This window comes from Panthera onca, chromosome D3, assembly GCF_046562875.1.
Source record: "Panthera onca isolate mPanOnc1 chromosome D3, mPanOnc1 haplotype 2, whole genome shotgun sequence".
NCBI classification, from domain to species: Eukaryota; Metazoa; Chordata; class Mammalia; order Carnivora; family Felidae; genus Panthera; species Panthera onca.
The window spans coordinates 37,808,278-37,832,684 of NC_138350.1; the positions used below are offsets into that span (position 1 = coordinate 37,808,278).

Genomic DNA, 24,407 nt, shown 5'->3' on the forward strand with positions numbered 1-24,407 from the left:
TGTGCACTTGAAAGTCGCTATGGGAGGAGAGCTTTAATGTTCTCACCATGACAACAACAAATGGTAATTTTGTGAGGTGAAGGCTATGTTAACTCGTCTTATTATGGTAAATATTTCACAAATATGTACGCATATCACATCATCACATTATACACCCTAAATTTACACAATGCTATATGTCAGTTATGTTTTGATAAAGCTTGAGGGAGAAAAAAGAAATGCCAAGTTTGGGATCCTGTGTGAGTCATTATTACAGGCCTGGACTGTGAAGGAAAGGCAAAGAAAGTATCAAAAAATATCCATTTCAACTTATGAATAGGCCTATGTTGTACATTTGGTACTTTCAACATTGTGGTATCTTTCTGCAGGAAGGCAAAGTTGTCATTCTTAATTATGCTCACCGAGATCATTTTATTTTCTCTGTATTATTTTCTATCATTTAAATCAAGGAAGAATTACCCACAGTGAAGAAATCTGTGACCAAAGCAGTATGAATGAATTAATTCTATCAAAACTATTAATTGAGTGCCTTCGAAAATGACCATCACTGTTTATCATTTGCCCAGAATCTTTCTAGCACTTTACATATATGAACTAAGTAAAGCCTCACAATTTCCCACTGTGGAAAGAACGCACCAGAATTCTCATTTACAGACTAGGAAATCCAATGGAGTAGATACTTCAGTGGCCGCTTTTTGCTGATAAGGACGTTGACAGACAACGGTGTTAGATCACTTACCCCAGGTCAGAAGGACAGAGCGAGAATCACCCCAGACAGTCTGACTCCGGATCTGGACAATAGAACCACACAGAACAGCTTCTTTCTAGGTTGTAGAGACAAGAAAGCCCTCCCAGTCCCTGTCTTCAGGGAACTTACAGTCCCATCAGGAAAGCACATCGATCAATCAATCAATACTGAATGATAAGTGCTGGGGGGGGGGGGGGATGTGTGCAGTGGAATCTAGTTTAAACAGAGAGGTACAGAGAGAGGCAAGTCTTCTCAGACAAAGTACACCTTCAGTTGGATCTTGCAGGATGAATAAGCCTGAGCAAGATGAAGACCTGGGAAGAGAGGGGTCTGGGAAATAAAACAGCGTGTGAGGAAGGTCTGGAGGTGGGAGAACTCATGGCAACCTTGAAACCCAAAGGGAGGCCACCGCTGGGGCAGAGCGAGGTGGGGGTGGGGTGCACTTGCTAGGTGGGCAGCGATCCCAGACAGGGTTCCGTGAGGCTTTTAAAACTTTTATCTGAGGTGAATGGAAGGTCATTGAGAAGTATTAAGCAAAGGAGAGATCCCTCTGGCTGGTATGAGAGGAATGTGCTGGAAGGCAGCAAGGGTCAAAACAAAGCAGGACAGCACAGAGGTTAGGAGGCTCTGACAGCCCAGGCAAGGGCAGGTGGAGATTTGGAAACTAGAGAGGTGGTCCCACTCGGGCGTATCTGGAGGTAGATGGGGCCAACACCTGACACGTGTCTAGGTGACTCACGACCCCATAGGCTGAATCCTGATGTGCCCACAAACATGGGTTTACAAGTTGAGATGCTAGAATCAATATCCTTTTCTAACTTTTTTTTTTTGAGACAGAGAGAGACAGAGCATGAACAGGGGAGGGTGAGAGAGAGAGAGGGAGACACAGAATCTGAAACAGGCTCCAGGCTCTGAGCTGTCAGCACAGAGCCCGATGCGGGGCTCGAACTCACGGACTGAGAGATCATGACCTGAGCCGAAGTCGGACGCTTAACCGACTGAGCCACCCAGGCGCCCCTCAATATCCTTTTCTTATACATTTTAAATCCTGGATTATGCTTTAAAACAGGGCAGCTGGGTGGCTCAGTTCGTTGGGCGTCTCACTTCGGCTCAGGTCACGATCTCACAGCTCGTGACTCTGAGCCCCGCGTCGGGCTCTGTGCTGACAGCTCAGAGCCTGGAGCCTGCTTCAGATTCTGTGTCTCCCTACCTCCCTGCCCCTCAACTACTCACGCTCTCTCTAAAATGAATAAATGTTAAAAAAAAATTTTAAATAAGCATTGTTCTTTTTATGGATCAATGGCATGTGAGACAGGAAAGCACGATCAAGTTTGCTTAAAAACTGATGATGGAGCAATTCTCTGGAGGAAATTCTTCCCCTTCAGGTGTCAGTCGTATAGTATCTACTTAGAGAGCTACTCGCAACCTAGGTCCTTACAGTTCCGAAGAAACCCTTCATATTTCAGAGATGTCTGAGCGATGCCTCTACTAAATCCCTTCTCATGACATCTTGGGTCTGTGTGAGCCCCTGCCCCAAGGGACAACCTACCACCTAAACAGCTTACTAGATCATCAAAGTGAGGGCTAGAACAGAGACAGAGACTAGTAAGATCCCGGAGCCACACAGTCAAGGTTATAGAATTCTGTCACTATCAATGCTGGCCAGCCATTTGCCCTAACCTGAACTGACCCCAACCGATTTCATGAGGGTATTCTAGAGATGCATGGAACAGGTAATAATTCAATCCAGAGAATATCCGTTTTCTATCTATACAATGTCTATCCAACCACAAAGCCCTTTTCTAGCCCATTCTGTTTTGACTGGCTTTTCCTCTTCTTTCTCTTCCCTTCACATAACTTCAGGGAGAGAAAGTTCAAGCCACTGTTCTTGAAAGTTCCCCAGACAAACTCGGGGGCCATTGCAGGATGGAGTTCCTGAAAGCAATCAAAACTAAGACCTGACAAGCATAATCCACTTCTTTTAGATTTCGGTGGCGCATGAACATACAGTTACTAACCTTTAAGGCCCTGAGCAGCACAAGGTGGCCAGGGAGTTCTGGGATTCAGCCGACTCCTTGCCCTGGCACAAGGTAGCTGTGTGCCTGCAGGGATGTGTTCTGCCAGAGGGGTGCCTTTTCCCTGTTTTTAGGAAAGGCAGCCTTTGGGATAGCAGTGGCCTTGCACTTAACCCTCAAATACAACAGGCGATAAGATCATTACCCATCACCTTAACAAAAATGGAGCCAGTAGACTCTCAAGTTAATTGAAGAGGTTGCTTTCTTTAGAAACTGGGATTCTGGTCCTTGTGTTCTGCTGACTGGAAGATATTTAGTGATCTCCTATAGCCAAAATAAAGATTCACTAGATCGCAATTAATGAAAATAAATATCACTAATCAGCTACCATACCTGCAAAGAACGTGGCTCTGATTTTAAAGAAAAAAAAGTAGAAATCAGATTAATACTCGGTCTAGTTATCAGCATTGGCTTAAGGTGATACAGATGTTAACAGCCAACTTTAAATCAGTCTTATGTTGCATTTTGAAAACTTCTTGCCTTGTAAAATTTGGCAAAGAATTCACTTTTCAGATAATTAACTTCTACTTATCGCTGACTTTGCATGCTTTGCCTCAGATCAGAAAATAACCTAAACAGTTTCTGCCTCCAGAGTGTTCTTTTCACGGGTGGGCATGCATCAAGCAAAGGAACAAGGAAACCTCAAGCCCTAAATCTTTACAATGAGTTTATGATCTGCGGTTATGTGGAAGGTTTATTGATCAGTCACTGTTGTTTGATATTTTGCTGCAAAGGGCAGAGCTTACTCTGGAACTTTCTGCTCTTGGCAACTTGGTTAAAATTTTATTACAATTAAGAGATACTTAAAAAAGAAAAAAAAAAAGAAAGAAAAATCATTCTGGGGCTAGTTCATGCCATGCCAACCCTAACAAATTCTGGAGCACTGAGGAGTCACTGAGAGGCGATAGTTTTAAGTATTGGCACGTGACTTCACTTAGGGGAAAACTGTTTAGAAATATAGGAGTATCTACTAGAAGAAAAAAGAAAAAGACAGGATCCAAATCAACAGCACTTTTAAACTTCTGTCATTATGCTACGTAAATAGCTCAATAAGGAGATGGATGGTGGCAAGTCATTCATATGGCCCTTTATCGTTTTTAAAGCCCTTTCACCAAATTATTTCCTTTAACCCTATGTAGTTGATGAGGAAATATAAGGAAATTGAGATTCAGAGAGGTTAATCCTGAGATCACACTGCTAGTAAAGAAACAGCACTGGGAGAGGAACTTGGAACGCGTTTCAAGAAATCATAACTTTGTTTGACTTTTTGCTTAACATTTCAAAGTTTGAGGAGCAGAACAGCAGCATCAGGAAGAAAAGATTTATGCTGCAAAGATAGGTCTCCAGGTCGTGCATCAGTAGGCACGGGATGCCAGCGATGGGTTTTGCCAGCCATTGTGTTAGCAATGATGGCTCCTTCGAGAAAACATGGAAAGGTCTTCCTTTCAAAAGAAGCTTAATGCATAAACCAGATAGCTATTTTTGCAGAGTCCAAAAATTCATTTTGAGGGCTTCACACTAATGAGATAAATTTAAGAGAAATAATGCTTCCTTCCAACTATCTCATTATTCCATCAAGGAGGCGCTGAAAACTGTTAAAAGTTCGAATGCCTAAAATGTCTATTAGAGCTACATATTTCATTCAACTCACTGAGTTTTATAGAAACATCTACCTAGAAATTTGGGGAGATTTATGGAAAACGAAAATAATTATTTCTGCAATTCCAAATCTAAATCACTATGTCTTATGTGTTGTCTCCAAGCTCAGTCATTAAATAATTGTAGGATTGGCCCCAGTGAAACTTGCTTTCTAAACAGTTCTTGAATGTGCACTGAGCCTTCTAAAACATGCAGAATAAGGTACGTTAAAAATTTGATGACCAATCAATGCAGAAAGTTTGTCCGATGTGTATGAGTTTCCATTTCATTTTACATAAATGTTTTCTAAGGACTTTTGGCTTACAAAGGACCAAGCTGGACACAGGGCTTCAATAATACAATAAGGGGATTTATTTCCCTTGTGAGCCGAATTGCCACCTAAAAAAAGAAGGTGCTAAATTTGAACTATTGTGAATTCTTTTTTTTTTAAGTTTTTTTTTTTTTTTTTACATTTATGCATTTTTTGAGAGACAGAGCACAAGTGGGGAAGGAGCAGAGACAGAAGGAGACACAGAATCCGAAGCAGGCTCCAGGCTCTGAGGTGTCAGCACACAGACCGACGCGGGGCTCGAACCCATGAACTGTGAGAACATGACCTGGGCCTAAGTTGGACGCTTAACCGACTGAGCCACCCAGGCGCCCCTGAACTATCGTGAATTCTTTTAATTAGTCCTTTTTGCTCCAAGAGGCTTCTGTTTCACAAAAGGGAAGTGTCTAAAATTCTTTTAATAGACCACACGATTTTAAAGAATATGTTTGGAAATATTTGTAGAACTTTGAATTGTAAGGCCTGGTGATAGGTCATCTAGTCATGTGATCAACAAACATTCAGTTCAAACCTAACAACACTTTTCTCCAGATTGCCTACTTTACCTTATATTCATCAAACACGGTCTTTTTTTTCCTGTCTTTATGTTTTTGATAACCTCTTACTACACTCTGCCTTTAGTGTCTATGAGACCTTTTAAGTTAAACTACGTGGCTTCAATCTTTTCAGTGGCATTGGCAACCCTTAGCGTGTGGGTGTATCTATAGTTAGTCGTAAATGTATTTATGTGCTTTTGTAATTTCATCCATTCACTTAACAAATATTTATTGAGGGTTTATCGCATACCACCTTCTGATATAGGTACTGGGGACGTAGCAGTAAACAAAAGAGGCTAAAATCCCCCTTTCCCTGGAGCTTCTAGTCAAGGCAGCCGGAAGGGGCCGACTGTATATAAATAAACACAACATCTACTATGTAGGGTTGTAACACATGCTATAGAGAAAAGTCAAGCAGTGAGAGAGGGGCTGTGGGTGGGAAGAAGGAAGAGTAATTTTAAATATGGTACCCCAAGAAGTCTTCATGGAGGTAGACACATTTGAGCAAAGACCTAGAGGTGGCGGGAGTTACAGAGATACTCAAAGAGTGTCTCCGGTAAAGGGAGGAAGATGCCTGGAGTGTTCTAGGAGCAGCACGGAAGCCAGTGTGCCTAGAGTTGGGTGCGGAAGGTGGAGAGCAGCAGGAGATGGGAGACACCGTGGCCAAAGAGGCAGCTCTATTAGGATTTGGGCTTTGTATTTCTACAAGGTAGAAGCAGATGAGCAAGGGAGCAAAATATGACTTATATTTTTTAAAGTTCTTATTTAGGCTGCTGGGCTGGCCGATGGTAGTCTTTAGGAGAGGAAAGACCAACACCGGGGACAAATTAGGAAGGTATTACAATAATCAAGACAAGAGATAACGTTGACCTGAACCAGGGTCGCAATGGCAGAGGTGGTGTAAAAGAGTTGGATTTTGGACCTAGCTAAAGGTAGAACAAATAGAATTTATGACATATTAGATAGGGGACGTGAGAGAAAGGGTATTATTAAGGCTGACTTCGAGGTTTTGACCTGAGCACCTGCAAGGACAGAAATTGTACTGGTGAGGTATGGGCAGAAGTTGACAGCAGCAGCAGGGACCCAGGAGACTGGAAAAAGAAGAGGCTGGGGAGGGAGGGGGAGCCAGGAGCCCAGGAGGCAGCAAGTGCAATGGGGCAGCAGCTAGGGCAGGGTGCCGGAGGCGACTGGTGCGGTCAGAAGATTGTTACATAAGGGAGCTGGAGCAAATTAGTCAATACACTGAGGGTAACGGGAGTCAGGTTTCCTTCTATCAGAGAAGAGATTTATAAATATAGAAAAGTCAGAGGCTATAAAGAATCCTGATACGTAGGATTAGAATTGGAGGCATTGGCATGAACACACGATATAGATGTAGATAGAGGTATAGACACAGATACGGAGAGAGAGAAATGTTTACATGGTTATGCATTTATAGGTGGATACATAGAGAAAGAGATACATAGATATACACATAGAAATGGACATACATGTGTGTGTTTGTGCTTGGTGCACATGTATTATTTATCTTCTTGTTCTATCCACTGAGAGAGCTTAGAGGTTACGACAGGCTGGTAGTGGTGAGCCTGTTGGGTGCCCAGATCTTGTTTCTAAATGTCATCCTCCGTTAAAAGGAACCAGGGCTTCTTGGAGAGCTGACTGATTCCAGGGCTGGGGCAGGGAAAGTACAAAATGAGCTGGAACATTTTGATATGCCAGAACGTAAGAAGATGCCCAAGAATAATGGGGACAGAGGGACCTAAGAGCCAGCTTGAAGAGACACCCTCTGGCCAAATCTGGGACCATTTGAGCATCAAAATAAATAATGAAAGTAGCAAAATAAAGCTCACTGAATAAAATAGGAATGAACGAGGCTACACTGACATAAATCAATACATTCAGGGAAGGGAAAGATTTTTTTACAGAAGAATGCCAATTCATAAATGCGGATGGAATGATGCACACGGAAGATTGTCTTTTGAAAATCATCATCGTGGTGGTGGATTCAGGTGAGAGTCATCAATGTCTCTCATAAGGCTCGCTGAGTACAGATTCAATGAGGAACAGAATATTGGTGTAACCTCAGAGTATATTCTTACAAATACCAAGGGGATTGATTACCAATGGGGAAATGGTGACATTATACAGGACAATTCCAGTACCTAACAATCCAGGTGACCAAGGTGAACATCACGATGGTGGGATGGTTCAAAATCGTGTGCCTTTTAATGGAAGTGTATGGTGAACACAGAGTCCTTTCTTTGATATTCCCAACAAGAATGCACGACCTGGTCTAGATATGAAGAAACATCAGATGGATCCAGACTGAAATCTATGAAATCTAGAGGAGGAAATTCATCTGGTTTTTTAAAGCTGTCAAGGAAGAGCAAGAAAGACTTGGAAAGACTAAAAAACTGTAGCAGATTAAAGGAGAACAAAGAGACATGTCAGCGAAATGTAATGTGTGATCTTGGATTGGATTCTGAACCAGAAATGGAAAAGAAACGTTGTGGGGAAAGTTGGTGAAATTTGAGTGGGTTCCATGGATTGGTTGTACACGTGGTGCTTATGTGGGAGAGAATCCTGGCTTGGGAGAGATATATACACTGGAGTATTTAAGGAGGATGGGAATCATGTCTACACTTGTTCCTAAATGGTTCAGAGGGAGAATACAGATCATGAGTCGCTATCTGTCTGTCTGTCTAGAGAAAGTGCAAGAGAGATCGAATGCAATATGATAACAATCGGGAAAGCCAGGAGAGAAGGACATAGGAGTTCTCTGTGCTATTTTTCCATGTTTTTGTAAGTTCGGGGTTATTTCAAAATAAATCTTAAAAAGTGATTTCATTGGTCACGGAGCCTAATCCTTTCCTACAGAAAGGAAAAAGTGAATGATGACACTCTGAGCCCCCAAAGTTCTGAACCAACAGTAACCTCTAAAGATTTATGGGTTTTACTTAACAGGCAACTCAGTAGCATCCAGAGTTAATTGCTCATTCAAAACATGTATCTAAGAAGTGCAGGCTGCACCACCAGCAGCACTTGGAAAAAAGGGTGTGTTTTGTTTGTTGGAAGGACTGGGCTGGAGAGCTACATTCTCCTGTTAAGAGGTCAGAGGCAATTTGGAAGGTTAGATGGCGAAACGCTGTGAAACCACAGCATTGTGTGGAGAGCCTGAAGGGGCAGGGCATGGTTAGCCCGGCAAAACGAGTCACATGGGGGAACTGTTATTTGTCTTAAGCAATTTGGAGGGCTTCCTTGTGAAATAGGTGGCAGACATTTGTATGGCAACCATGGATAAAAACAGAACCAACCAGAGGAAAAAAACGTAGTGCCGCTCACCTCGTCTTCAAGTAAGGAAGACGAAATGGGTTCGGGGTTAGTAAGGTTCTTACCGCAGGGAATGCACAGGCAGCAGGAGCGCTTGATAGAAATGTTCCATCAGAAACAAATATCAAAAGTATTAGGGGATCATGTAGCTCCTTTTGAGCACTGCTTACCATAGGAGCTACTACTTAGTGAATGCTTACTACATGCAAAACGTCACAGTGCCAAGCGGTACAGGTGCATTGCCTCAGTTCACCCTTATGACAGCTCTACCGGGAAGGTGCCCTTCTGCCCTGTTCACAGATGAGGAAAATAAAGCTCACATGCAAATCAAGCATATCACACACGGAAGTGTTGGAACCAAGATTCAGCCCTCTGTCTGCTGAAACCATAAGCCACTCCGGGATTCTCAGCCTCCACGTCCCAGAAATTCTCTTTTGTCTCCTTCAGAATCTTGAGTCATTGGTACGTCCAATGGACCAGAGTCCCTGGATTTCTCTCACTGTCAAAAGACTCTGCAATGTTCTCTTTTTTTTTTTCCAGGTAATTTATTTTTTGAGAGAGAGAGAGAGAGAGAGTGCACATGAACAGGGGAGGGGCAGAGGGAGAGAGAGAGAGAGAGAGAGAGAGAGAGAGAGAGAATCTTAAGCAGGCTCCACACTTGCTTAGCTTGGGGCTCAATACCGTGACCCTGAAGTCGTGACCTGAGCCAAAATCAAGAGTCAGATGCTCAACCTACTGAGCCACCCAGGTGCCCCCGGTAACTTTCTCTTTCAAGTCTTTCTCACTCCTCCTCCTACACGATGTTTTCTCACTTGAGTCCCAGCTCCTTCTATTAGGAAAATGTACCTTTTCCAGTTGTTCATGCCTCACCTGACTGTCAACACATCAGATACGTACCTGGGTTAAGGACCATTACTGCCCCCATCTCCACCCCTACCCCCAATTTTTATCAGGTAATCCCCCTGTTATTGAGGCCACTTACACTCAAATCTGAACAAGCCACACCTTCAGTCTACTCGTTGTTTCACCCAGTCCAGGTCAAAGTGAAATTCATTAAGCAAGCACTTTATCTGGAGTATTGAAATACCTCTGTGAATGTTTTGCCTCTGAACCGTGCTACCTGGTTACGGGAGGGGTAGTTTGCTACTAGTCCCCAAAGTGGACCTAAGGTGTTAGGATCTGGACAGGGGCTATAAAGCAGCTTTCCAAGTTGCTTAGAAACAGTTGACAGATTATGGCTTCTTGACTGGTTCCAACCATCCCAAACACGCCCTATGAAGAGCTACGTCCGTCTTCCTTTTCCTCCTGCCTCACCCTGCTGAGGATTCTACAAGGCGCCGTTAGACAAGAGTGTGCACGTGCATGCTTTATCGCAGGTAACAGTGCCACCCCCTGCACTCACAAAACATAGATGTTTCCCCAATGGGCTATAAAATGTGCTATTTGGGAAGTTAATTTTGAAATGTTGTTCAACTAATAGGTACTTGGCAATGTCCCTCTTTCACATAGATACTCCAGGAGTGCGACGTTTCTGGTTGATGGCATGGCTTTCCAGAGAAGTACTTTTCATATTTTTATAGTTTTTCTCCTCTGTAAGACTTTACCAAGTCAGCTTCCCAGAAAGCATGATTTCAGGTCCTACTGAAGAGGCAGAACGGAGCGCACTTGGATGAGAGGAAGAAGAAAGAACAGTAACGTTCCTTTTGTTTACTTAAAAGGCCCAAGAGTTGTGCAAAACACAGGCTTCCCATGTGCTCCGGCGTGAGTTTTCGTGGCCTGGACAGGAGGCCCCAGGATCAAGCAAGCTGGCACACAGGCACGCTGGCTCTTCAGGACTGCTGCCTCCATAGGCAACAGGAGGGATAGGTGGCTTTCTGGATGCTGGAACCCTAGGTTCCTCCAGGGCAGTCGCGCAAATTGGGTGAGAAAAGACAGGATCCCAGGACTTAAGTTCACATTTTGGCTACTTCGAGTGAACTTTAAGCAAACAACGCCCAAACCGCTTTCTAGCTCACATCGCAGCACACAGATTGCGCTGTGACGTTAACTCTTTTCAGAGATTGCATACCAGCAAAAACAAAAAACAAACAAACAAAAAACCCCCACAAGTATCCAGGTCCCCCTAACGCACACGGAGGGCATTTCTCATATCCTCTCTCTTTCCTCCAGTCCCCAACCTACAGAAAATTGGGTGTGTGCGTGTTCATGTGCGTGACGGATTCTTCCCCTGCTTGCAAAGCCGAAGCCTAACCTTCCAGACCTCGCGGCTTCTAAAGCCCAGGGAGGCCTAGAAGGAGACCCGCTCTCAGCGAACCGGCCGCACGGAGGCGGGGAGCGGGGCGGGGCCGAGCGCCGGGACCGCCCAGGCGCGGGGCACAGCCAACCAACGCGCGGGGAGGGCCGGCCGGCGCGGGCTGAGCGGCGCGGGCTGTCACAGGCGCCCGACGCGCGCTGCAGGTGGCAACTTGGAGGTGCCGCCGCCACCGCTGCAGGAGCAGCCCGGGTCTGGCGGCCCCTTCCAGCCTCCGACAGCCCTTTCCCGCCGCCGAGCCCGACACTGGACCCGGGAGAATCCGGAGGAAAAAGCCGCTGCGCAGGGACCTGTAAGCAGCCCTACCTCTCTTCTGCCCTTGCGCTACTTTTTTTCTTCGAGGAAGGTTGTGCCTGGGGGCTGCGAACAGGCTCCAGGAGAGGCTGGAGAGGAAGGCTTCGGGTGACTCAGGTGAGCGCTTCTTCTTTCCGGTGCCCCATCCCTGTTCGCAGCCGGGCGCTGGCCGGGACATCGGCTCGCCCAGTGGGCAGGAGCCGGGGCGCGGGCGCCTGCCCTTGGCTCGAGGTCGATGAGGGAGAAAGCGAGGAAGGGGCGAGGCTGGTCCGGCCGGGGGCTGTCTGCCCGGGCCCGCCCAGAATCGGCAGGGACTCTCGGGCGGGCACCCCAAGGCGGGTGGACAGGCAGAGAGATGCTCTGAGATGGCCAGAGGGCTTGCACCCTGGTTCAAGCTGGCGGGGATCGCCCCCGTGCGCGCCGTTCGGGAGCCGCAGCGGAGCCGGGCGCGGCGCCTTTGCGAAGCCCTGGAGAGAGCGCGTTGGGCCGGGCGAGCGCAGGAATCTTCAATCCCCGCGAGCCAGAGGCGCTGGAGGACGTCATCCCTCTCGGCCCCGGCAACTCCTCCTCCGCCCCTTTCGCCTCCACCCCTCCGCGCCGGCGGTTCAGCCTATTCGGAGATTCCGTGCCTTTGCCAACGCGCGAAGTGGCTGCTGCTGTCACTACCCTCCCTGCCCTCGCTGGAATTGGAACGCCCCGGGGTCCGGCTCTCCGGCCTTGGCCGCCTAGTTGTGCTCCAGAGACGAGTGGGGCTGGTCAGTTCTCCGCGCGGAGGGCGGAGGTGAGCGCGGACTCGCTTTCCAGTGCTCCCGCTAGCCATCCCGCCCCCCCCCCCCACTCCCCTGCAGCTTGAAGCGCTAGCTCAGGAAGCAGAATCTCAGAAGCAAGACCTTTCTTGCTCTGGGAAATTGGGGGGTGCCGGTGGTGAAGGTGGAGGGGAGCTCCTAGGATGGTGCAAGCTTGGAGGAGAGGCGAGAGCCTCTGCCTCCATCTGGGCGTTTCAGCCCCTGCCTTAAAGTGGCCAGGGGCTCCGACCTCCGCGTCCCGGCTCACGGGGTGAGGGTGCTGGTGGCAGTGTGTGTGTGTGTGTGTGTGTGTGTGCGCGCGCGCGCGCCAGGGTGAGCGTGTGCGATCCTCCGCGAGGCAGAGGCACAGGAGCCCGCTCCCCCTCCTCAGAGGAGCCGAGCCGCAGGGCCCTTCAGCCCCTCACCGCAAGTGGCGCGCAACTGCATCCCAGCAACTCAGCGCTGCTGCCTCCTTTCCTCCCGCTCCAGTTCCCAGGCCTCTCCACCTGGGCGCGTCCCAGGGTGGAAAACATCTGGCCAGAGGTTGCGGGTAGAGGATCGAGGCGTCCTCCCAGGCCAATGAAGCGGTTTCTCAAAACCCAGGGGAGCGCCCCGCGCAGGGCATTTCATTTTCCCGCGGCGGGGCTGTAAGGACCTCGCGTGGAGGCTGGTGGAGGCTGGCAGAGGCAGGCGCGCGCTCGAGGGAGGGCGTCGTGTCACTTGGGAAGCCGAAGTTGGGGCCGCTGAGCAGCCGAACGCCCCTGGGCGCATCTTGCTCCGAGGCCAGGGAGCTAGGCCCGCGCGGGCAGGCTGGAGGCGTGCTGCTCCGGAGGTGGGGTGGCCGGGGACCCGCTGCCGGAGGGCGCCACTGGGTCGCGTTGCCGGGGAGAAGGGGGCGGGGGGTGGGCGGGTCTGGGCAGGCCGGCGAGGGCTCGTCGGGGCTGCGGCAGTGTCGGCGGCACCGGAGTTGCGCTGAAAGTTGAGGACGGGGGTCTTCACTGTGTGGTTAACAGCCCTCGCGGCCACTGCGGATTCAGGAGCAGCAGCCGCGCGGCGTGTTGGGCCTCCCCTTTGGCCCGCGGGCCACGGCTTTCGCTTTTCTTTCTGTCTCTGAGCCGGGAAAGCCTGGGTGCAGGTGGCGAAATCCTCTCGGGAACGGGAGGCGGCGTCCAATAAACGCGGAAAGGGGAAACGCCGGGATCCGGCGCGTAGTGCAGTCTCTGTAGGACGGCGGTGAGCGCCAAAATCCCGGGGCAAGGCAAGGCTGACCCAGTCGAGAGGTCTCCGGAGGGGCCCCAGCGTTAGCGCCCCCTTCACCCCCACCCCCAGGCTCGGCGACAACTCCTGTGTAATTCCTTCCGAAGTGCATTGGATTAAGACTAGGCCGATAGAGAGAGCTGGAATCCACGAAATGAATGAAAATAGAAATGACTGTTAAGTCCCAAATCTAATTCCGGTTTAAACCTAAATTCCATTTGATTAGAAACAGACTCTAATCTGGTACAGCAGGGTCTAGGTGGAGGCCCCTATATTGCATTTCTCCGAATGACAGTTACTAAGGGGCCCAGCAAGGTTTGCTCTTCCCACGTTGCAATTGTGTTGCCTTTGGAGGTGGGAGTGGATGTGGGGTGAGGGTGAAGGTGTACACATCTCTACCCTTAATTTATAGCCAGGAGGGGTTCGAGTTCAGGTTGGTTTTGAAATGACCTTGCAGGCCTCCTTCTTCCCCTTCCTTTTTCTGCCATAGGCATTTCCCAGCTGGATCATTCACAGTAGAGACTTGAGTCACCTCAGGGGTTAAAGATCCTCTCTCCTAACGTTAGTTTCCGAAGAGGACTTTTAAACAGGCTTCTTTTAAAGGGAAGTAACCCAAAGAAAACATTCTCTGTGCTGAGGAGCAGAGGTACAAAATAAAATTATATAACTAGACTGTGACCTCTCAATCCCAATAATGGAGATAACCCTTCACTAGAATGTAAATGATTGAAGGCAGGGCTCCGTGTTTCTTATCCTTTTATCCCTAGGGTCTGAGATATATAGTAGGTGCGGTGTTCAATTAACATTTATACACCCGCGCTTGTGATTAAAAACTTTAGCCTGAAGACATTTAATAATTTCTATGATCCATCATTATTACAATCAGAATATTAAACTAATTGTAATAGTCACTTTGAGGACTAGTATGTATTATTTAGTTGTATATATTTGTAAACTTTAAACTTATTTTTACATATATTGTTAAATTTGGGGTTGGTGCCACCCCTTTAAATAAGAATGCTCTGGGTGCCTGGATGGCCTTGTCAGTTAAGCATCTTGATTTTGGCTCAGGTCATGATCTCATGATTCATGGGTTCCAGCCCCGAATTGGGCTCTGTGCTAACAGGGTGGAGCCTGCTTGGAATTCTCTCTCTCCCTCTCTCTCTTCCCCTTCCTCACTCGTGCACTCTCTCTCTGTCTCTCTCCCTCTCTCTCTCTCTCTGTCACACACACACACACACACACACACACACACACACACGAATGCCCTTAAGATATTAGGGATTTTATAAATGACAGAATGACAGCGGCATGGCTGAAGTCCCTCTATAATAGTCTGGTTGAATACTTCTAGAAACGGGGATCTCACTACTTTCACAAGTATTCTATTTTAGATATATTCATTATTCAAAGGCTAGGATGACAAAGGTAAGCATGACACGGCATCTGCCTCCATATTCTAGTTGGTGAGCTAAAAAGGAGTCATAATTTTGTTGCTATTGTATAGGCAGGTGAGAAAGGTAATAGGTCTTAGCAAAGTGAGCCCCAGCTTAGCGCAGCAACAGCAAAGGAAACTTCACTCAGGAGGGGTCTTGTGGTTTGGATTTGAAGAAGTTCACCCCTAGGACCGTATGTAAACAGACTAAAAAGAAGTTCCCTGAAGGTCAGCCTGCCTTGTTATTGATTCTTTCCTGCTCTCTCTTTTGACCTGTAACACTCCACGTCCTCTCTCCTCTGTGCCCACCATTTTATTCAAGAAGTCTCCATGTCTGTTTCTTCTCTTCTGGAGGCCGGGGCAGTTGACTGTGAACGGTTCATTAAAAAGACCCAGGGAGCCGAATGAGTCACAGTCCACTCCGAGCAGCCACTTCCTCCTCTAGAAGGAGAATAATAATTTTCACCTGCCACCCTGTGAGAATCCCTTTATGACTTCAGAGTTATCCGAGGTACAGGGAAGGAAAGTGTGAGACGTAGCACAGGGAACATAGAATTTTCTGATTCAGAGCAAGTTAACCAAGAATCACGAGACACACAACTGATTAGAAAATATAACTTTCAGTGTAGAGCTGGGGGCTAGAGATTTGAAAGCCGCTTTAGCATGACCTCTGTAGTACAGATGGAGAAATACAGAGAGCTGTTAGAAAGTTTAGGATTTGTCATTTCGCCAGGGCGAAAAAGAAATCAAAGGTAGCTACCAAGTTGCTGGGGAGAAGAAAATTATTTATATTTGGTTGAGTAGCATGTGAAACTTTCGATTGGGAGCAGCTGATGCCGTAATGACATGTCCCATTAAAAAAAAGCAGCTCTGAGGGATGTCTAGCATGTGTTCTGAAGTTCATGTGTTCTGGGAGGGGGCCCCTGGCTGGCTCAGCTGGTGGAGTGTCCGACTCTTGATCTCAGGGTCATGAGTTCAAGTCCCACGTTAGGTACAGAGATTAATAAAATCTTCAAAGAAAAAATAAGATCTTAAGAAAAAGAAAGAAAGAATGGACAGCAAACGTTGAGGAGCTGTGGGTTACATAGCCCAAAGTTTATCCAGGGGGTCGTACCCTGGTGGGAATGTGGACAGAGCTCAAGGCACAGGGGCCGAAAGTATAGTATCTTGGAATCCTCTATAATGAGCAAGTTTGAGCAGCTAACTAGGTTAAGAACAGTGATGGGATGGGGAGTGGCTCTGGATATAATTGGGGCTGATCAGGAGAGAGCAGGAAAATAGATATTAGTGGGCAAAGGAGTGCGTGCTAGTCCTTACATTGGGAGCCCTGAAATAAAAGGAGGAAGAGGCAATCATTTCTTAGTGTGGACGTGGAACTTGCAAACAAAGATGTGAATCAGAACTCGGCTCCCTTACTGCTGACTCCGGCACATGATGTAAAGTCTCTGAGCTGCAGCGTCCCCACCAGTAAAATGGAGTTAGGAATGCAACCTGGGGAGGGGTCCGGAACAGGTAAAACCCATGGCACCCATCTTGCATTATAGGTTAGCTGCCCTGGCAACCAGCTTCTGGTTTTCTAGAAGCAGGAGTGGAGGTTGGGTGGGCGGGGTATTTGCAGATTTTAAGTCTTCAGCCTCCATTAGAAACCTATGCATTTCTTGCATTTCCACCTGCCACGTGGATATCTTTACCCAGCTGTTCCATGGTCACCTCAATCTGACTATGTCTAAAACTCATTTGTCAGTTTTATGCTTTCCTTCTTTATCCCGGGGCAACGGTGAATCACCAGGGGGAAGCTAGTTTATGGTTTCCTCTTCGCACATGGCTCCCCCACAGACACACACCTCAGAAATGTCAGTGGCCATGTTGTGGTGGCTCCTGGACTTCTAACCCTTCAGATTTGCCACCTGTTCTGCCCCAGGCCCTTGTCACTTCCTGCTTGGATTTTTGTGCTAATAAGCTTAGCCCTGTCTCCTCCCTCCTCCCCTAACTTCTGCTTGCACTTCAATCCTTTCACAGTAGCATTTTATCTACATCACTCCCCAGCGCCAAACCTCAAGTCCCTCCTGTTTTCCTAAAATCCTTAGATCTGTATTCAGAACACTGTGTTCTGTCTCCTAGCTCTCCAACGTTATATCCCACTGGTCCCAACAGGAAACCTCGCACCTGTCACCACTTCTGATGCATCTTTTTAGCTGTGTGTGTGTGTGTGTGTGTGTGTGTGTGTGTGTGTGTGTGCGCGCGCGCGTGTATGTTTTATCACCCAATTCCTTCAACCGAAATGCGTCTCCTCACCCTAGATCTTGAAATCCTACCGATTTTTGAAGGCTCAGCCCAAACACTACCTTCCTCAGGAAGTTTTTCTTGGTCGCGCTCTGAAGGTCCCTCTCCCTGATCTTTTCTTCTGTAGCTCTTTGCTTTTTCTTCTCACATGGCACATCCCTTGTATTTATTCTCCAGTGTGCTCCTGTTGATTGAGAGCTCATTCATCTCTGAATTCACCACCAAGGGGTGCCCAGAGTGGGGACTCAAGGACTTTTCATTGTGTGAACAATCATACGGAGCCTGAGAAGGGGCGACACAGGAGAAAGATGTTCTAAACCCAAGGCAAAGGCAGTATGAGGAGGAAGCAGCCAATGCTTGATCAGGTCTTTATAGGCAAAGCGGAGAAGAGACAGACACCTGGAACCTTCACAAACCACCCTTTACCTCATTTGTGTTTCATTACGCAAATAGTTTAAGCTTTGGTAGCCGGAAGGATCCATATAATTTTTAATATCCTTCATAGTAGAGAGGCGAAAAAGCAGACTTGAATGTGGAGAGCCAAGCCGGTAGTAACCGGGCTGAAAGAAAAATGAGGCATGCTTGCTTGGCAAGATGCCTGCGAACTGCTGGAGCATCTGGAAATATGTGAGAGAGTTCTTGGTTTGGGGCTTATGACTTCATCTGCTCTAGAATCTCTTTTACAGAGCCTTTTGTCCGATTCCTAGCACGGCTCCCTGATTCACAAGATAGAATCATGGCGCGTTAATTAGCATGGGTAGTCGTTCCAATGTTTCTGATCCAGAAGAACGAAAAGACAGCCCTGCCTCTGGTGTATACGACATGTTTGAGGACAGGTGGAGAAACAAATTATCGTAAAAGGCTTGCCAGCTTCCAGATTCCGGGAATGGAAATGCTTCCAAACAGTCTTAAATATACCACCTTCACACTTGAGAGTATAAACCCGTCCTCATCAAATAGTTAGAAAGTGCCCATTGCTCAGGAAATGAGTCAGTAGAACAAAACAGGTCATGATCAGGTACTGAGGTTTTGAATAGTTGGGAATTACACACTTTGTCGTAATGTAAGAATTATATACTCAGATCTCTTCTGGAATATGAGGAAGTGGATGAGCTGTGTTATGTAGATTTTGACACATCGTGTTCATAAAGCTTACAGACATATGTTTCAAACTGGAAAATACGTTGGTCAGCCACTATATGAAAACATTTGGCCCATACATGTGATTTCTATCCGGACACTCTTCCAAACTTACTTCCTCTGACAGCTTGTTCAGCCTTTCTCTGCTGCAGCTTTCTCACTGGTAAGTGGAAATATTGGAGGATTAGTATCTCTACTTTCCACCGGGGATGAAAAAGAACTTAATGTGATAAAGTGAGATATAATATTTTAATTACTAGCCTGATAGTTTTTTAAAAATCGGCCAATCTCCCCAACTCTGTCACCTCTTCCATATAAAAGCAGATCGTGGAAAATTCACAAGAACAAGTTCAAATGCAAGCAAATATTTAACCAGAGACTCATATTCACCTTTACCTAGAGAACTTATTTTTTCCCCAATAGCCACAAAGCTCTGCAGAGCTGAATCATCAAACCAGGAGTCCCTGTAGCCAAAGACCATTTGGATAAGCTAGTGGTCTGATTTAAAACAGATTAAGATACAGGGTGCTGGGTGGCTCAGTCGGTTAAGCGTCCAACTTTGGCTCAGCTCATGATCTCACAGTTAGTGTGTTCGAGCCCTGAGTCGGGCTCTGTGCTGACAGCTCAGAGCCTGGAGCCTGCTTGGGATTGTGTGTCTCCCTCTCTCTCTGTTCCTCCCCTGATCTCTCTCTCTCTCTCTCTCAAAAATAAATAGAGATTTTAAAAAGTGTTTAAACAGATTAAGATACATTTGCATTCCACCTAAAATCATTGTGTCTTTGAATGCTGGGTGCCCTTTTTCATTTGCATTATAAATAAGAAAATATCAACACAATGTGAGAATGTTTAAAGAGATGTAGGGGTGGCTGGGTGGTTTAGTTGGTTAAGCTTTTGACTCTTGGTTTCCACTCAGGTGACGATCTCATGGTTTGTGAGATCGAGCCCCGCAACTGGCTCTCCCCTGACAGTTCAGAGCTTGCTGAGGTTTCTCTCTCTCTCTGCCCCAACCTCCCCCCGCCAAATAAATAAACAGACATTAAAAAAATTAAAAAGACGTAGCTACAAACCCTAAAAAATAGAATAAACATGGCGATCTGATACACAATGAGCAAATAGCCTGATATTATATTCAGAACCCATCCCAATGCGTAAGGAGTCGAAGTGAAGTATCTTTTTGAGTAAAGAGGAAGATGTTCATATGTGGGTGGATGCTGGGGTGGGAACAAAGAAAAGATGCCACCTTTTGCCTCTTTCTTTCTCTGTATCTCAGTGTTTTGCTTCCATGCCAATTTCACAAATTCCCTTTTATCATGGTCTTAACGATGACTTTTCGCATAGATCCTTAAGAATTGTTTAAATATGGTCGATTTTGGAGAATGTTCTCCCTTCCTTCACCTACGTTTACACTTCTGTGAGCTAAGCTTCTGTCCCCCAGACACGCACACACACACCTCAGTGTCTGTGTTGTTTTAGTCTGGATTCTCTTGGAAACAGACCTTGAGATAAAGATTTGGGTGCAGGAGTGAGACAGTCAAGCTGCCGTAATTACCCAACCGCTCCAGTACAAGTGGGTTCTAGCAGAGTGTCTGGGGACAGACAAATCACCTAAGTTTTCTGAGTCTTTGTTTCTTCTTCTGCGGAACTGGTTCAGTAATGCTCCCCTAGCAGAATTGTTATAAGAAATGGAAATAACAGTTATAAAATGTCTGGCACATGGTAAGTGCTCCAACAAATACACCCATTCGTTTGTGTCATATGATGCACGTTTTGTAACAGTTAATTCAAATGTGACAATTTATATTTTTTTTTTTTTAATTTTTTTCAACTTTTTTATTTATTTTTGGGACAGAGAGAGGCAGAGCATGAACGGGGGAGGGGCAGAGAGAGAGGGAGACACAGAATCGGAAACAGGCTCCAGGCTCCGAGCCGTCAGCCCAGAGCCTGACGCGGGGCTCGAACTCACGGACCACGAGATCGTGACCTGGCTGAAGTCGGACGCTCAACCGACTGCGCCACCCAGGCGCCCCGGCAATTTATATTTAAACAATCAACTTTTACTCTCAATATTTGTGTTTCAAGCTTTTGGTCCTGACGATGTTTGTTTATTTTTTAGTCATTTAAAAAAAAATAACCTTTAGGGGCGCCTGGGTGACTCAGTCAGTTAAGCCTCCGACTTCAGCTCAGGTCATGATCTCACGGTTCGTGGGTTCGAGCCCCATGTCGGGCTCTGGGCTGACCACTCAGAGCCTGGAGCCTGCTTCGGATTCTGTGTCTCCCTCTCTCTCTGCCCCTCCCCACTCACGCTCTGCCTCTCTCTGTCTCTCAAAAAATGTATACACATTAAAAAATAACCTTTAATCCTGAGTATATTTAAATGTAATCTCTTTGCCACTTTTCAAGTTTTTTTTTTTTTTTTAAATAGTAACCAAAGCAAAACGCAATTAGGAAGATAAACCTGATAATCCTACTGCAAAATGTTTCTGCATTTCAAAATCAAATAGAAATTATTATTTTTAGTCTACCCCCTCTGTATCTGCATCATGCGTGTTGGAAAAATAATGAGCATCAGGGACATTTATCTCTGCCTACACTAAAATAATATGTGGCAGATTTATTTAGGCTCCTTGATCTTGAAGGCATCTACACTGATGGTTTAATTACCAAGATAATTAGGTAAAACTGCTGTACCTCATTTTTTTTTTCAAGTGGACAGAGCTGATCTGTTTTTTTGTTTTGTTTTGTTTTGTTTTTGTTTTGAAAGAGCTCTCTAATTGATAGTGGATGTAAGAGTAACCCATGTTTCCAAGGCCAAACAGCTTAATAAACTGTGGCACAACCGTACTTCTTGGACTTTGTCACCACCTTGCAACAACGGTAATTCTAACCATAGTCCCCTTTCTCCCGACTGGCCTTTAGGAAGCCTGGAGGATCCCCTGCTTGCAAAACCAAGCCTTCTCTGTGCTGGGCGCCCCCCACCATTTTTATTTGTTCTTGTTCTGGCCACCATGCTGACATTTCACCTCAAAGATCCCCAAGGCACCACGGATGCTCCTAAACTCGCTGTGGCCCGAACCTAACACAGAGCCACCAGGACTGCCGGCATGTGATGCGTTCCTCGGCCCGCCTCGAGTCTGGACCGGGTGCAGGTCGTGGGTCACTGCTCAGGGCGCTGTTACCCCTGTGGCCCCGTGAGGTCCACTAGTCACCCCTTGCCTTGACGACACCACCACATAGCAATGCCATTCAGTGGACTCTGTGATCGCACAGACGCGGCTCTTACCCCTGGGATTCAGGCGCAAGCATCTGGGTTCTAGAATGGAGGACAGAGCAAGACATACTCTGTATCGCACTCCGAGTCTGTTACAACTTCTGTGTTTTCCTATACAATGCTTGGTACATGGTAAATCTGAGCAAGTATACCCAACTTGTAAGCTTATGAAATTGTGGAATTTATCAGATAGGCTTCCTGGGGAAACAAGGCAGGATTTTATGCCAAAGCGTAATATGAGGGGGTTAGATATAGAAAGATTACCACGACTGTGAGTGGGGAAGTCTAATGGCACAAGAGGACAGGAAGTTAGAGGGGCAGCTGGAAGGTTTTGCATTTCCTGTCGCGTCCACACTGGCCTCGGGCCGAGATTTGCCCCTTGGTTATTTTCTCCCTTGACCTGGGTCCTTTCTCAGGAGGCTCTTTGCTTTTTCTCTTATGGTTAGATATTGGAAACACATAAGATCTTATTTTTTTTTTCAACGTTTTTTATTTATTTTTGGGACAGAGAGAGACAGAGCATGAACGGGGGAGGGGCAGAGAGAGAGGGAGACACAGAATCGGAAACAGGCTCCAGGCTCCGAGCCATCAGCCCAGAGCCCGACGTGGGGCTCGAACTCACAGACCGCGAGATCGTGACCTGGCTGAAGTCGGACGCTTAACCGACTGCACCACCCAGGCGCCCCAAGATCTTATTTTTTAAAAGGCGGGATGACTTAGATACTTTTCTGCCACAAAATTTATGAATTCCGGGGAATATTATCATGTTGCAACATCGTCTGCATTGTATTTATAAGGGATGAGTAATTTGTGCTATTCTTAGCCATTTGAAAAGCATATGAAAGATGAAAATTAATTAGGTAATGCACCAATGAGTAATGCTGTACATGTGACCCGGTTGTCAGACCTTTTCCCTGAGTAAAAAACTATCATGATGTTTTGTTTTATGTCCTGTACTTTTAGCACACGAATACACTCTTGCATTTCAGCTGACTTCATGTCCTATTTTGCCTTAAGTGTAGCTTTGCTCTCCCTATGATACGGTTAGGAGATAACTAAATGTGTTTCAGGAAAAATAAACATTGGTGTAATTTTCCAGATTGTGGGTTCATCGTCACTTAATTTCCCTGGATGACAGTTTACTCATCTTTATGATGGAGTTACAGCTGCTTCAGCTTTCAAATCTACGATCCTAAAGCGTCATGATAGGTTAAAAACCTTTTGTTTTTTAAACCTGATAACACAGCACAAGTACCGTGACAGTTTTTACGGGTCAGTGTTACCGAGACAGTTTGACACAAGGAAATGGAAATAGCACTTTGCTATATAAAAGTCCTAAAGAATTCTTTAACAAGAATGGCATTATTGTTATCAGCCCAAGTAATCTCACTTTAAGTCTCTGGATAATTGGTAATGTTAGCCTGATGACAGTTAATCTACTGTTTTTCTGAACCAGCTCAGCATTTCCCCTGCTTGACCGTGTTACCCGGAATCTCATTTTATTTCCCTCTTCTTCTAACTCTCCTCACAAATTTAAAGATGTTCTGGGTAGGTTTTTGTCCCGCTATGCCAGAGAATCCCAGGGCTGGGAACACGAGGCCAAGGAGTGTGAGGTGGGCTGGAGGGAGGCTGTAATTTGGGGGGTCAAGAGCGGGCTGCGGGAAGCATCGATGGCCAAGGAATGAGAACAGGATCACTCCCTCCTTCCGGTTTTCTCCTCTGAACATTAGTTAGCCTCTGCCATTTGCTTGGCCACATTTTTCAGATAACTGGCTGTCAGCAGACAGAGCATGTGCAGAAAAGATAGAGCTCCCTGGGGGAGCCGCTCCAGGGGCGGGGGATCAACTCCAGGCATAGGAGGGGCTAGGCAGGTGGTTTTTAACTAAAGGAGTGAGCGAATGAATGAATAAATAAATTACTCTAAGTACAATCTTTCCAAAGCCTAGCAAGATGCTTTCTCCGTGTAGTTTCCATTGAAATCTACTGATAGGATAAATACAAGCTAACGTGTAGCCCATCTTTCAAAATGCTTTCTCCTGACTCCGTGGAAAGGCAGTGTCGGTTACATCTGACTAGCTGTTAGTCTAGTGGAAGATGAAAGTCCACCAGGCAGGGCTGGAAAGTAGCAAGTGGCCTTTACTGTGAGCTGCTCATATGATACTCTCTGGAACAGCTGGGCTGAACCCCCAGTGACTTTCCATGGGAATGCAGTTAACTTCCTACTTGGAAATGAGTTCATTTGAGAGAAAGTGCCTGACCCATCAAGTTATTCCTCCGACCGGAAGTATAATTTCAGCAAGATTGAGGAAAAAGAGTTGAGAATTGAAAAACACATGCCAGAGGGAAAAAGCATCATTTCCTCACGCTACACCTCACGGTGCTGGACGTGGAGGAGAGTGAATGCTGCGTATCCAATTGTGTTGCGTTCACAGAAAATTAACCCGAGTCAACCCCCGAACATCATCCTAGCGCTTCCCACCCCCCCCCCAAAACCCAAACTCTCTTAATAGCCAAGAGCCAGATTTTGTGACATAGGAGGTGTTCAATAAATGCAAATCGCTACAGTGCCTCAGCATTGTGAACTAGGACGAAAATTAAAGCACAGCGGTTCATGGATTTTCGGAAACAGTTGAGGTGTCAGAGTTAATCAGAGTAATATTTTAAAGACCTCTATTAAACCTTTCCCTGTAAGTTCAGCAAGCATTGGCTATCCCCTTGACACCAAATAGAGTGCGGTGAGCATGTGCATTCTACCAGGACTGAAAACACTGAGTTCTGTTCCAAATGCATTTCTTTTTTGATGGTTGGATGGTTTTGTTGTTGTAGAGACAGGCGGAATTGCGCCTGTGTGGGGTTGCTGGCTTGAGATTTATGGTGTAGTTCTTACCCACTTTTTATTGACTCGTCTCTGTTCACAAATAGACCTACTGAATTCAGGAATTTGTTTTTAGGCATTGA

At 46.3% G+C, this 24,407-nt stretch overlaps 1 protein-coding gene across 2 annotated transcripts in view; it reads left to right on the forward strand.

The window, feature by feature from the left end:
• The first annotated feature begins 11,093 nt into the window (after positions 1-11,093).
• Positions 11,094-24,407, forward strand: part of EPB41L3 (erythrocyte membrane protein band 4.1 like 3) — a 232,322-nt gene continuing 219,008 nt past the window's right edge. Inside the window, exon 1 of one of the 2 annotated variants that reach the window (XM_060613308.3) lies at positions 11,094-11,279. The gene's annotated coding sequence lies outside the window, so the exon portion shown is untranslated. The other variant, XM_078435398.2, reaches the window with a different exon arrangement.